General features: G+C 42.1%; 1 non-coding gene across 1 annotated transcript; it reads right to left on the bottom strand.

The window, feature by feature from the left end:
* Positions 1 to 433: 433 nt before the first annotated feature.
* Positions 434 to 539, bottom strand: LOC141709917 (small nucleolar RNA R71). Its single transcript, XR_012570471.1, has one exon. It is a non-coding gene; the product is annotated as a small nucleolar RNA R71 (small nucleolar RNA).
* Positions 540 to 10,861: the final 10,322 nt, after the last annotated feature.

Here is a 10,861-nt window from a genome sequence, read left to right as displayed (position 1 = left end):
TTCGAAGGGAAGTTTTTGAGGACGAAGAGAAGATAGAAGAAGAAGAAGAAGAGAAAATCGAGGAACCAACTTTAGTATTGATGGAAGATCAAGCAGAAATTCCCAAGGCTTTGATGGACTATTCTCAGCCTAAGATCAATGATATTCAGTCAAGCATCATCAGGCCAGCCATCTCGGCTAACAATTTTGAGATCAAGTCAAACACAATTTAGATGATACAGAACTCAGTTCAGTTTGGGGGTTCTCCTACTGAAGACCCCAACATGCACATTAGGAATTTCATCGAGATCTGTGACACTTTCAAGTTCAATGGTGTGACTGAAGATGCTATCAAGCTGCGATTATTCCCATTCTCTCTAAGGGATAATACAAAGTGCTGGTTATATTTGCTCAAAAATTTGTCACTAAATTCTTCCTTATGGCGAAGACTGCTGCAATCAGGAATGCTCTTACTCAGTTTTTCGGCGAACTGGAGAATCTCTGTGTGAGGCTTGGGATCGATATAAGGAGATGCTAGGGAAGTGCTCACACCATGGCATGCCTGATTGGATGATTATAAATTGTTTCTACAATGGATAGGGTGATACTTCTAGACCCCTACTCGATGCAGCATCAGGAGGAGCCTTGTGAGCTAAGAGCTACAATAAAACTTATGAATTGATTGAATTGATGGCTGCTAATGAATACCAGAATCCTTCCCAGAGACTGACTCAGGGAAAAGTAGCAGGAATTCTGGAGTTGGATGCAACAACTGCTATAGCTGCCCAACTTAAGGCTTTGACGATGAAGGTGGACACTTTGACAAATTATGGAGTTAATCAAATCACTAGTGTCTGTGAGCTTTGTACTGGTGCCCATGGGACTGATCAGTGCACTAGTTCTAGTGAATCGGCTTAGTTCGTGAGCAACTTTCAGCGATCGCAGCAACCTGTGCCAGCCACTTATCATTCGAACAACCGCAATCATCCTAATTTCAGCTGGAATAATGCTCAGAATGCGGTCCAACAACCTTATTAGCAGTACCCAGCTAAGCAGTACAACCCCCCTGGTTTTCAGCAACCGCGATATGCACCAAGGCAACAACTTCAGCTGCAACAAGTTAATGAAAAATCTGAATTAGAGGAGTTGAAACTTATGTGCAAGAGTCAAGCTGTTTCTATCAAGACCTTCAAAAATCAGATTGGACAAATTTCCAATGCCTTTCTAAATCGTCAACCTGGTATATTACCTAGTGATACTGAAGTTCCCAGGAAGAGGGAAGCTAAGGAGTAGGTAAAGGCAATCACTTTGAGGTCTGGAAAGGTTGCAAATCCCGAACAAACTCAAGTTTCGAATGAAGAAGTTGGGCTGAAGAAGAAGTAGAGCAACAGAAAGCAGAAGTGGAACCAAGGAAGACTACTGTTGAGCACACTCCTCTTGAGGGTAATACAGGGGAGAAACAGATCTATCCTCCACCGCCTTTTCCTAAGCGGCTGCAGAAGAAAAAGCTGGATAAACAATTTAAGAAGTTTCTGGAGGTGTTCAAGAAACTTCACATCAACATACCTTTCACTGAGGCTCTTGAGCAGATGCATAGTTATGTAAAGTTTATGAAAGGAATACTCTCTCGGAAAGTGAAGCTAGATGATTGAGAGACTGTCGCTCTCACGGAGGAATGCAGTGCTGTGCTGCAACAGAAGTTGCCTCCGAAGCTTAAAGATCCAGGAAGCTTCAAGGTATTGTGGATGATGTCTTGGTCAAGGTTGATAAACTTATCTTCCTTGCTGATTTCGTAATTCTTAATTTCGAGGAGGATAAGAAGATTCCCATAATTTTTGGAAGACCTTTCTTGGCGACTAGCCGAACCTTGATAGATGTGTAGAAGGGTGAGCTTAAAATGCGAGTGCTGGATTAGGATGTAACTTTTAATGTGTTTAATGCTATGAAATTTCCTACAGAAAATGAGGAGTGTTTTAAGGGGGAAATGGTCGATACTGTGGTTAATTCTGAACTCGATCGATTGCTAAGGTCCGATGCCTTAGAGAAACCTTATTGGGGAATTCTGATAGTGAAGATAACGAAGGTGATGAGCACTTGCAATATCTGAATGCTTCTCCCTGGAAGAGGAAGATTGATATGCCTTTTGAATCTCTTGGAATGGAGGAATTGAACAAAGCTCCTAAATACCTCAAGCCATCTATTGAGGAAGCTCCTACTCTTGAGCTTATGCCTTTACCTGAACATTTGAATTATGCGTTTTTAGGTGATGCATCTACTTTGCCTGTCATTATTGCATCTAACTTTCAGGTAACGATGAGCAGAAGCTTATGAGGATTCTAAGAGAGTTTAAATCGGCAATTGGATGGACTATAGCAGATATTAAGGGAATCAGCCCTTCTTATTACATGCATAAAATTCTGCTAGAGGAAGGTAGCAATCCTACGGTTGAGCAACAAAGAAGACTTAATCCGGTCATGAAGGAAGTACTGAAGAAAGAAATTCTTAAGTGGCTGGATGCTGGGATTATTTATCCCATTTCTGACAGTTCTTGGGTGAGTCCAGTTCAGTGTGTACCAAAGAAGGGAGGTATCACAGTTGTGCTAATGAGAAGAATGAGCTCATTTCTACTCGAATAGTCATGGGATGGAGAGTTTGTATGGACTACAGGAAGCTGAACAAGGCCACTAGGAAGGATCACTTCCCGCTGCCTTTCATTGACCAGATGCTTGACCGGTTGGCTGGTCACGAGTAATACTGTCTTCTGGATGGTTATTCGGGTTACAATAAGATTTATATTGCTCTAAAAGATCAGGAGAAGACTACCTTCACTTGTCCATTTGGTACTTTCACCTTCTGTTATGGATTAAAACTAATATATATAATTGCTGTATTTAATACTAAGGAACGTGAGCTTCAAGGCTCGATTTTGACTGCTCTTGTGTTTCGTGACTCAATCTGCCTTAACAAGATGCCTACGTCCCTTGCTGATTGCCAATGATCAAGTCAAAAAACGTAGTTCTGATTGGTGGGGGTGAGAGCCCTTATATAGATGTTGGGAGTCCTTGAATTGGACTTGGTATATGAGACTTGGTGGTCAAGTCCCTGAATTAGGATAGACTTAGGAGTCCTAGGGAGTAGGAAGCTGATTCCTTATCCTATGAGGTTCCTTGGAGGCCAATCTACAAGGACTTATATCCTCACTAGGACTTATCTTAATAGCTATTTTTCTCCCTTATTTATTAATTACGAAATTAATAAATGATCAGGGTTTTTGGGCCTTCTTTGTTCCATCAGGCCTGATCTGGTCCATCAGGCCTGATCGACATGTTAACCTTTCTGGTTTGAATGTCATACATCTTCTTATTGGGCCTAGGAGCCCATACCTTGTACAATTAATGCAATATTTAATTATACAATGAGGATTTATTTATCCCTATCATTTGCCCCCCAACTTTTGGGAAACATTGATTAGGTTTCGCAGAAGTTAAGTCTATTCATTCCCTTACAGGGTTTCGTTTTTGCGTAAAGTGTGGAGTGACCTACACGTTTACAACGATTGTTCCTTTTATTCAGGAATTATCTTAATTTCCAGGAATTTTTTCCTTAATTCCGGGATTTTTCTCTAACTTTCTAGATTTTTCCCTTAATTTCTAGGATTTATCCTTATTTTTCTGGATTTTCCCCTTAATTTCTGGGATTTATCCTTATTTTTCTGGATTTTCCCTTAATTTCTGGGATTTATCCTTAATTTTCTGGATTTTCCCCTTAATTTCTGGGATTTATCCTTATTTTTCTGGATTTTTCCCTTAATTTTTGGGATTTATCCTTAATTTCCTGGATTTATTCCTTATTTCTGAAAATATTAGCATTTTTCAGAAAATATTTTAAGGAATTTCCTTATTTTTCTGTAATTTTCCAGGAATTTTTCCTTCTTTTTCTTCCCCTTTTTCCTTTTTTCTTTTTCTTTCTCTTTTTTTTATACAGATTTCGACCAGGAATCCTGTTCGACCAGGATCCTGGTCGAATTAGCCTCTGTTGTGCTTTGGTCGAAGGCTTTTCGAGGATGATGCATTCGATCAGGAATCTTGGTCGAATTTCGGCCAGGATTTTCCCCTTAATTTTTTTTTGTCGACTAGGAATTTTTCGACTGGGATTTTCGTCCCTTTCGGTCAGGATTTTTGTGTTTCTGACCGAATTAACCATCTTTCTTTCCTTGGTTGAAGCTATTTCGAGCAGAATTGATTCGACCAGGAATATATCTTGTCTCCTGGTCGACAGGGTCAAGGAACAAATACTATTCTGGCATTTTGGTCGAAGAACTATCATTTTCAACCAATAATTTTGGTCAGAATTCCTTTTTTGACCGAATTAGCTTCTTTTATCAGCCCTGGTCGAGGGAAATTCGACCTCAGACCATTCGACCAGGATTTCTTTGTGCTTTTTGGTCGACAAGGTCAAGAATATGTGCATATATATTTTTTAGGCCCCTAATGTTGGGCTAAAACTTGGGCTCATTTTAACTGGGCTTTCAATTTGGGCCAACATTTTGGGTCCAGGCCCAATTTTTTTAGTTGGGCTTCTTTTCCACCCCTAAAATCATTTGGGCCCTTAACTGGGCTTTTGTTTTCTAAGCCCAAATTCCAAATTACTCTAGGATTGTTCTGGATTCTTCCAGAATCTTCAAAAAAACTCAAGTTTTTTCTCTTGAATTTTCTAGGAATTTCCTGATGCTTCCAGAATCTTCTTATTTTTGGGCTTGAATGGGCTTTCCTAGGCCCAATTTCCTCTTTTTCCTCCTATATAAAGGTGGGGGGAGTGTGCTCTGACTCACACTCTTCACTCTTCATTTCATTCATTTCTAAAATTCTCCAATCTTTCTCCTCTCTCAACCTTCCTCCCTTAGCTTTCAGAACCTTCTTCCTTTCAAAGTTTCCAAGCTTTTCCAGCTTTACTAATGGCTGATAAGAGTTCCGAGAGGGCGGCCAAGATAGCCTCGGCTTCAAAATGAGGTAAGGATATCGAGATCCGTTCTTCGTATATGTCTTTAATCGATATGATTAATACTAGGGGGGATGAATACCCCTCTACTTCATATCTCGATTCTTTTAATCATTATAATACTTGGCACAACATAGATTTCGATAAACTAAATGCACGTTATAACGTCCTTCCTCCTCTTAGATTAGTTCCAGTCTCTGGTGGTGACTGTACTTGCCACTGGAGACCCGACACTCTCTTTATTTACACTGATGCCCTTAATGCTGGGCTTAAGTTTCCTTTCCAACTTTTTATTCCTCATCTTTTAGGTGATTTATAAATCAACCCGTGTCAGCTTCCTCCAAACACTTGGAGGAACATTTTATGTTTTATGGTCTGCTGCCTTAGGGAGGGCTTTCCTCTTTCTGTAGCTATTTTTAGGAAGGTCTTTCAGTGCTATAATAGTTCTTCCAGTATTTGTGGTTGGTCTATGTCAAGCAAAGGCCCAAAAGTAAACATATCTTTAACAGCGCCTCCATTCCTGATAACAACCAAAACTGGAGGAACAGTTTCGTTGGGTTACGTTGGGAGAATGGTGACTGGGGCACACTCTTCCGATCTTCCTTCGGGAAGGTCAGTGATGGTAGCCTCAAATCAATTCACTTAACTCCCGAAGAAACTATTATTTATAATGGGCTTACTCAAGACGATGGCACTACTACCAGCTGGACTCTCTTAGAGGAGTTTTCCCTCATTCACGTGGGACTATCCGCTGTTTCTCAACAGGGTATTTTTCTTCCCTTCTCATCTTTATTTCATTTCATGCATTATTAACATCACTTATTTTGTCTTTTGCCCTGTTTTACAGCTGCTAAGGAGATTAACGAGGATAATGTTCCTCCCGTTGAAGAGACTGCTAGGATGAAGAAAGCTCGGCTCGCAGGCCTAGACACCCGGGGAAAGGCGACAGAGCCTATCTTCTTGAGAAAACACAAGGAGCCTATGGGGGAGGCTTCAACTGAAGGAGCTGAGGGCCATAATGCTCCTATCACTGCTACTGCCCCTGCTGCTGCTGCTACAGGCGCCTTTCAGCCTCTCTGGGGATTCCGTCGAGAGGATACCGTGGTTGGTTCCACGAAGCATGCTTGGGATTGGTCCTACCATAGCGTGACTCCCAAGGACTTTACTAACGTGGTGGCCACCCCTGACCTTGAGAGGATTAAGCTCATGGGAGCCCAGTCTCTGGCTTCGGTATGCCTTCTCTCTTTTGAACTTATCTTTCATTCTTGTAGCATTTTCTTGCCTTATACTTTGTTAATTGCTTTATTTCAGTCTAACGCCTATTTTCAAGGCGCTGTGAGGCAAGCCGAGTCATGGAAGCGGGCTTCTGATAAGGCCGATAATGCCCTCAGGAGGCAACAGAAGAAGTATGCTACCCTGGAGAAGAAGCTCAAGCGCAAGGAGGAAGAACTCGGAGAGTCTAACGCCGAGCTGGTGGTACTTCGGGCGGAGAAGGATAAAGCTATAGACAACTATCTAGACTCGGAGGAGTTTGCCCAATCCATGAGGATTAGGGATGATTCAGTCTTTCCCGGGTTTTTTAGGATTGGTTGGGACAGGGCCCTTGGGATCATGAATGAGGCTTGTCCTGATATCAACCCGGCGGACTATGTCTGCCCTGATGACGAGGCTTTGCTACAGAGGTTTCGTACCCGAGTAGTTGTCTTGGATCATGTTCCTCAGGATCCACTCCTTCCTCCTCCCGAGTCTTCTTCCAGACCTGTTGAGGACGATAGCTCTTCCTCCTCCTCCGAGACGACAGAGACATCCAGTGAGAGCGGAGATGACGATGATATGGATGCCGAGGGTACCTCAGCTCCTTAGAGCTTTTCAGCCCTGCGTGGCTTGTCTTATTTTCGAGACTTTATTTATCGAACTTTTTGTAATATTTATCAGACCTATTTTATTTATCACCTTTTATGCTTGCATCCATGCATTTGGTTTTTACTTGTTAGGCCATAAACATACTTTGAAGAACTAATGAATTTCCATACATTGTCTGGGATTCGTCCCTTACACAAATCTTAATAAACTTCAAAATAAAACTAGAACATATAAATCCTATGCAAGCAAAGCTTCAAGGTATTTTTCAACCTACTCGTCATCTTGACAAGTGAGAATCGTATCCAACTGCCCTACACATAGTAAACCTTCAGGTTTTGTGCATGCCAAGTTCTCGGGACTTCGAAACCATCCATAGTCTCTAGCTTGTAGGTTCCTCTACCCTGAACACTCTTGACTCTGTACGGTCCTTCCCAATTTGGGGCAAGCTTCCCTTTTTGTCCTACACCAGATGCTTCTATCTTCCTCAAGACTAGATCACCTTATTTGAAAAACCTTTCTTTAACCCTTAGGTTGTAGTAGAATGAAGCCTTTTCTAATATTCTACTATCTTTGCATGTTCCTTATCTCGCACTTCATCAATTAGATCCAGGGCTAACCTCTGCCCTTCTTCATTTTCTTCTGCATTGAAATCCTGAATCCTTGGAGAGGAATGTGATATCTCCACTGGAACTACTGCTTCTGCCCCATATGCCAACATGAAGGGAGTCGCTCCTGTCGTGACTCTACAGGTAGTCCTATAGGCCCATAATATGGGAAGTATCTCATCCACCCAATTATTTCTTGACTTCTCGATCCTCTTCTTTAGTCCATCCAGGATTATTCAATTTGCTACTTCCGCTTGCCCATTGGATTGTGGGTGAGCCACAGAGGTGAACCGTAACTCAATTTCATTTTCTTCACAATACTTCTTAAATTCCTCGTTGTTGAATTGTGTTCCATTATCAGTGACGAGGATACGGGGAATTCTATATCGAAACATAATGTTTTCCCACAGGAATTGTGCAACCTGCTTAGTTGTGATTTTGGCCAAGGGTTTGGCTTCAATCCACTTGGTGAAATAATCAATGGCTACAATCAGAAACTTTCTTTGTGCCATGGCCATAGGGAAAGGCCCCAGAATATCCAACCCCCACATAGCAAAAGGAATGGGCGAGTTGATAGATGTCAGCATCTCGGGAGGTTGTCTAAAAACAGGTGCATGCTTCTGACAGTGGTCACACTTCTTCACATATTCTTTGTCATCAGCCATCATTTCTGGCCAATAAAAGCCTAGACGAGTTATCTTATGAGCCAAGGCCCTGCCCCCCAAATGTTGTACACAAATACCTTTATGCACTTCTTCAAGAGCCAAGCGTGCCTCATCGGGCCTGAGACACCTCAAGTAAGGAACCACGAAAGGTCTTTTATAAAGAATCCCATCTATCAAAGAGTACCTTAGTGCTCGAACAGTTAACTTCCGTGCTTCAGTTGCATCACTTGGCAACCAACCGGTTTGAATGTGAGCCTTGATAGGATCAATCCATGATGTCCCTAGGCCTATGGGAGCCACAAGCTTAACATTTATGCTTCGTGTCTTCAAAACACGGAAGTACACACTTCCCGAACTTTCTTCTATCTCAGATGAAGCAAACTTTGATAGCGCATCTGCCTTAGCATTTTCTTCCCTTGGAATGTGTTCAACATGGCATTCATTAAATTGGGTCATCACAGCCCTTACTAGGCGGACATACTTAGCCATCGTATCAATCCTTGCCTCAAATTCTCCCTTTACCTGGGATATGATCAGCTTCGAATCTCCACGGACCTTTAAGTTTTTGACTCTAAGTGTCCCAGCTAGACCAAGGCCAGCTATCAGGGCTTCATATTCTGCCTCATTATTTGTGGTTGGGAAGTCTAGCTTCATAGCATACTCAATTAAGAACCCATCAGGGCTTTGCAAAACCAATCCTGCTCCACTGGAGTTTGTTTTTGATGCTCCATCAAAATAGAGAACCCAATATTCTTTTTCTTTATCATCCTTCTCTTTGCCCCCATTATCGACTCCTTTGTCTTGAGGTATGGTATCTTCCTGCCCCCCGACTTCTTGGTTGGGTATGGTACATTCCACCACGAAGTCAGCTAGTGCCTGGGCTTTTATTGCCGTACGTGGCTTATACTTGAGATCGAACTCTCCCAGCTCTATTGCCCACTTAATCAATCTCCCACTTGCCTTGGGACTGTGAATGATATTTCTCAGGGGCTGATTTATTAGCACCTCAATCTGGTGAGCCTGAAAATAAGGACGCAGCTTTCTTGAAGCCATTACCAAGGCTAAAGCGAATTTCTTAATAGTTGAATAATTCAACTCAGCACCATGCAGAATTTTGCTGATATAGTATACGGGTTTCTAGACTTTCAGTTCCTCCTTAACCAACACCGCGCTCAAGGCGCTCTCTGAAACAGCCAAGTACAAGAATAAAACTTCATTCAAAGATGGTTTGGCCAACAACGGGGCCTGAGCCATATACTTCTTTAACTCTTCGAATGCCTTCTGGTTTTCCTCATTCCATACAAAGTTTTTGATGTTCTTTAGTGACTTGAAGAATGTCAAGCACTTGTCTCCTGACTTGGAGATGAATCGTCCTAGCGCAGCGACCCTTCCTGTGAGCTTCTGAACATCCTTGACAGTTTTTGGTGGTTCCATGTCCAGGATTGCCTTTATTTTATCGGGGTTAGCTCAATTCCTCTCTTTGAGACCACCAATCCCAAGAATTTTCCAGATCCTACTCCGGAAGCACACTTCGTAGGATTCAACATCATCTTGTGGTACCTCAGGACCTCAAAAGCTTCACTCAAATGGGTTATATGATCAGTCTTTACTAGACTCTTGACTAACATTTTATCAACATAGACTTCCATAGTTTTACCAATAAGATCCTTAAAAATTTTATTCACCAACCTTTGATAGGTGGCTCCTGCATTCTTGAGACCAAACGCCATAACAAGATAACAATAAACACCAAAATCAGTGATGAATGATACCTTTGGAATGTCATCCTTATGCATTTTGATCTGGTTGTATCCACTAAATCCATCCATGAAACTCAGCATCTCATGCCCAGCAGTGGCATCAATCAAAGTATCAATCCTTGGCAACGGAAAATAGTCTTTAGGGCATGCATCATTCAGATCAGTAAAGTCTTTACACATCCTCCACTTTCCATTAGCCTTCTTCACCATTACAGGGTTTGCTAACCACTCCGGAAATTGGATCTCCTCAATGAAACCAGCCTCTAAGAGCTTTTCTACTTCCTGTTTTATAGCCTCTTGTCTTTCCGGGGCAAAAATTTCTTTTCTTTTGTTTCACTGTCTTCTGGTTTGGATCCACATTTAGCTTGTGAGTAATCAGCTCCGGGTCTATGCCTGGCATATCAGCTGCTGACCATGCAAATACATCACTATTTTCTTGCAAAAATTTCACCAATTTCCCTCTAAGGGGCTCCTCTAATGTGCCTCCAATGAAAGTCATCCTCTCAGGATTCTCGGGGTCTAAAGGAACCGAAATCAAGTCTTCTACTGGCTTTCCTCTCTTCTCGTCATTTTCTCGGACATCTATATCCTCAATAGGAAGAACCTGCCCCCCGACTCCATCTGCCCTCAAAGAGGCCACATAACAGCTTCTAGCCATTTTTTGATCTCCTCTCTCTTCTCCAATCCCGTTTCGGGTGGGAAACTTCATAACTGAATGGTAGGAAGAGGGGACTGCCTTAAAGGCATGTATCCCTGTTCTCCCCATGATAGCATTATAAGTTGAACTAGCCTTTACCACCACGAAATCCAACATCTGCGTTGCTTGCCTTGGTTCCGTACCTATGGTGGTTGGCAATTTGATTATCCCTTCCACAGGACATTCTACTCCAGCAAATCCATATATCGGCATGTCTATTGGTGTCAACTGGGAGTCGTTATACCCCATCCTTAGAAAGGCGTCGTGGAGCAATATATCCACAAAAGCACCATT

This window comes from Apium graveolens, chromosome 2 (genome assembly GCF_009905375.1).
Source record: "Apium graveolens cultivar Ventura chromosome 2, ASM990537v1, whole genome shotgun sequence".
Classification (NCBI taxonomy): domain Eukaryota; kingdom Viridiplantae; phylum Streptophyta; class Magnoliopsida; order Apiales; family Apiaceae; genus Apium; species Apium graveolens.
This window is presented reverse-complemented; position numbering and strand designations above follow the sequence as displayed.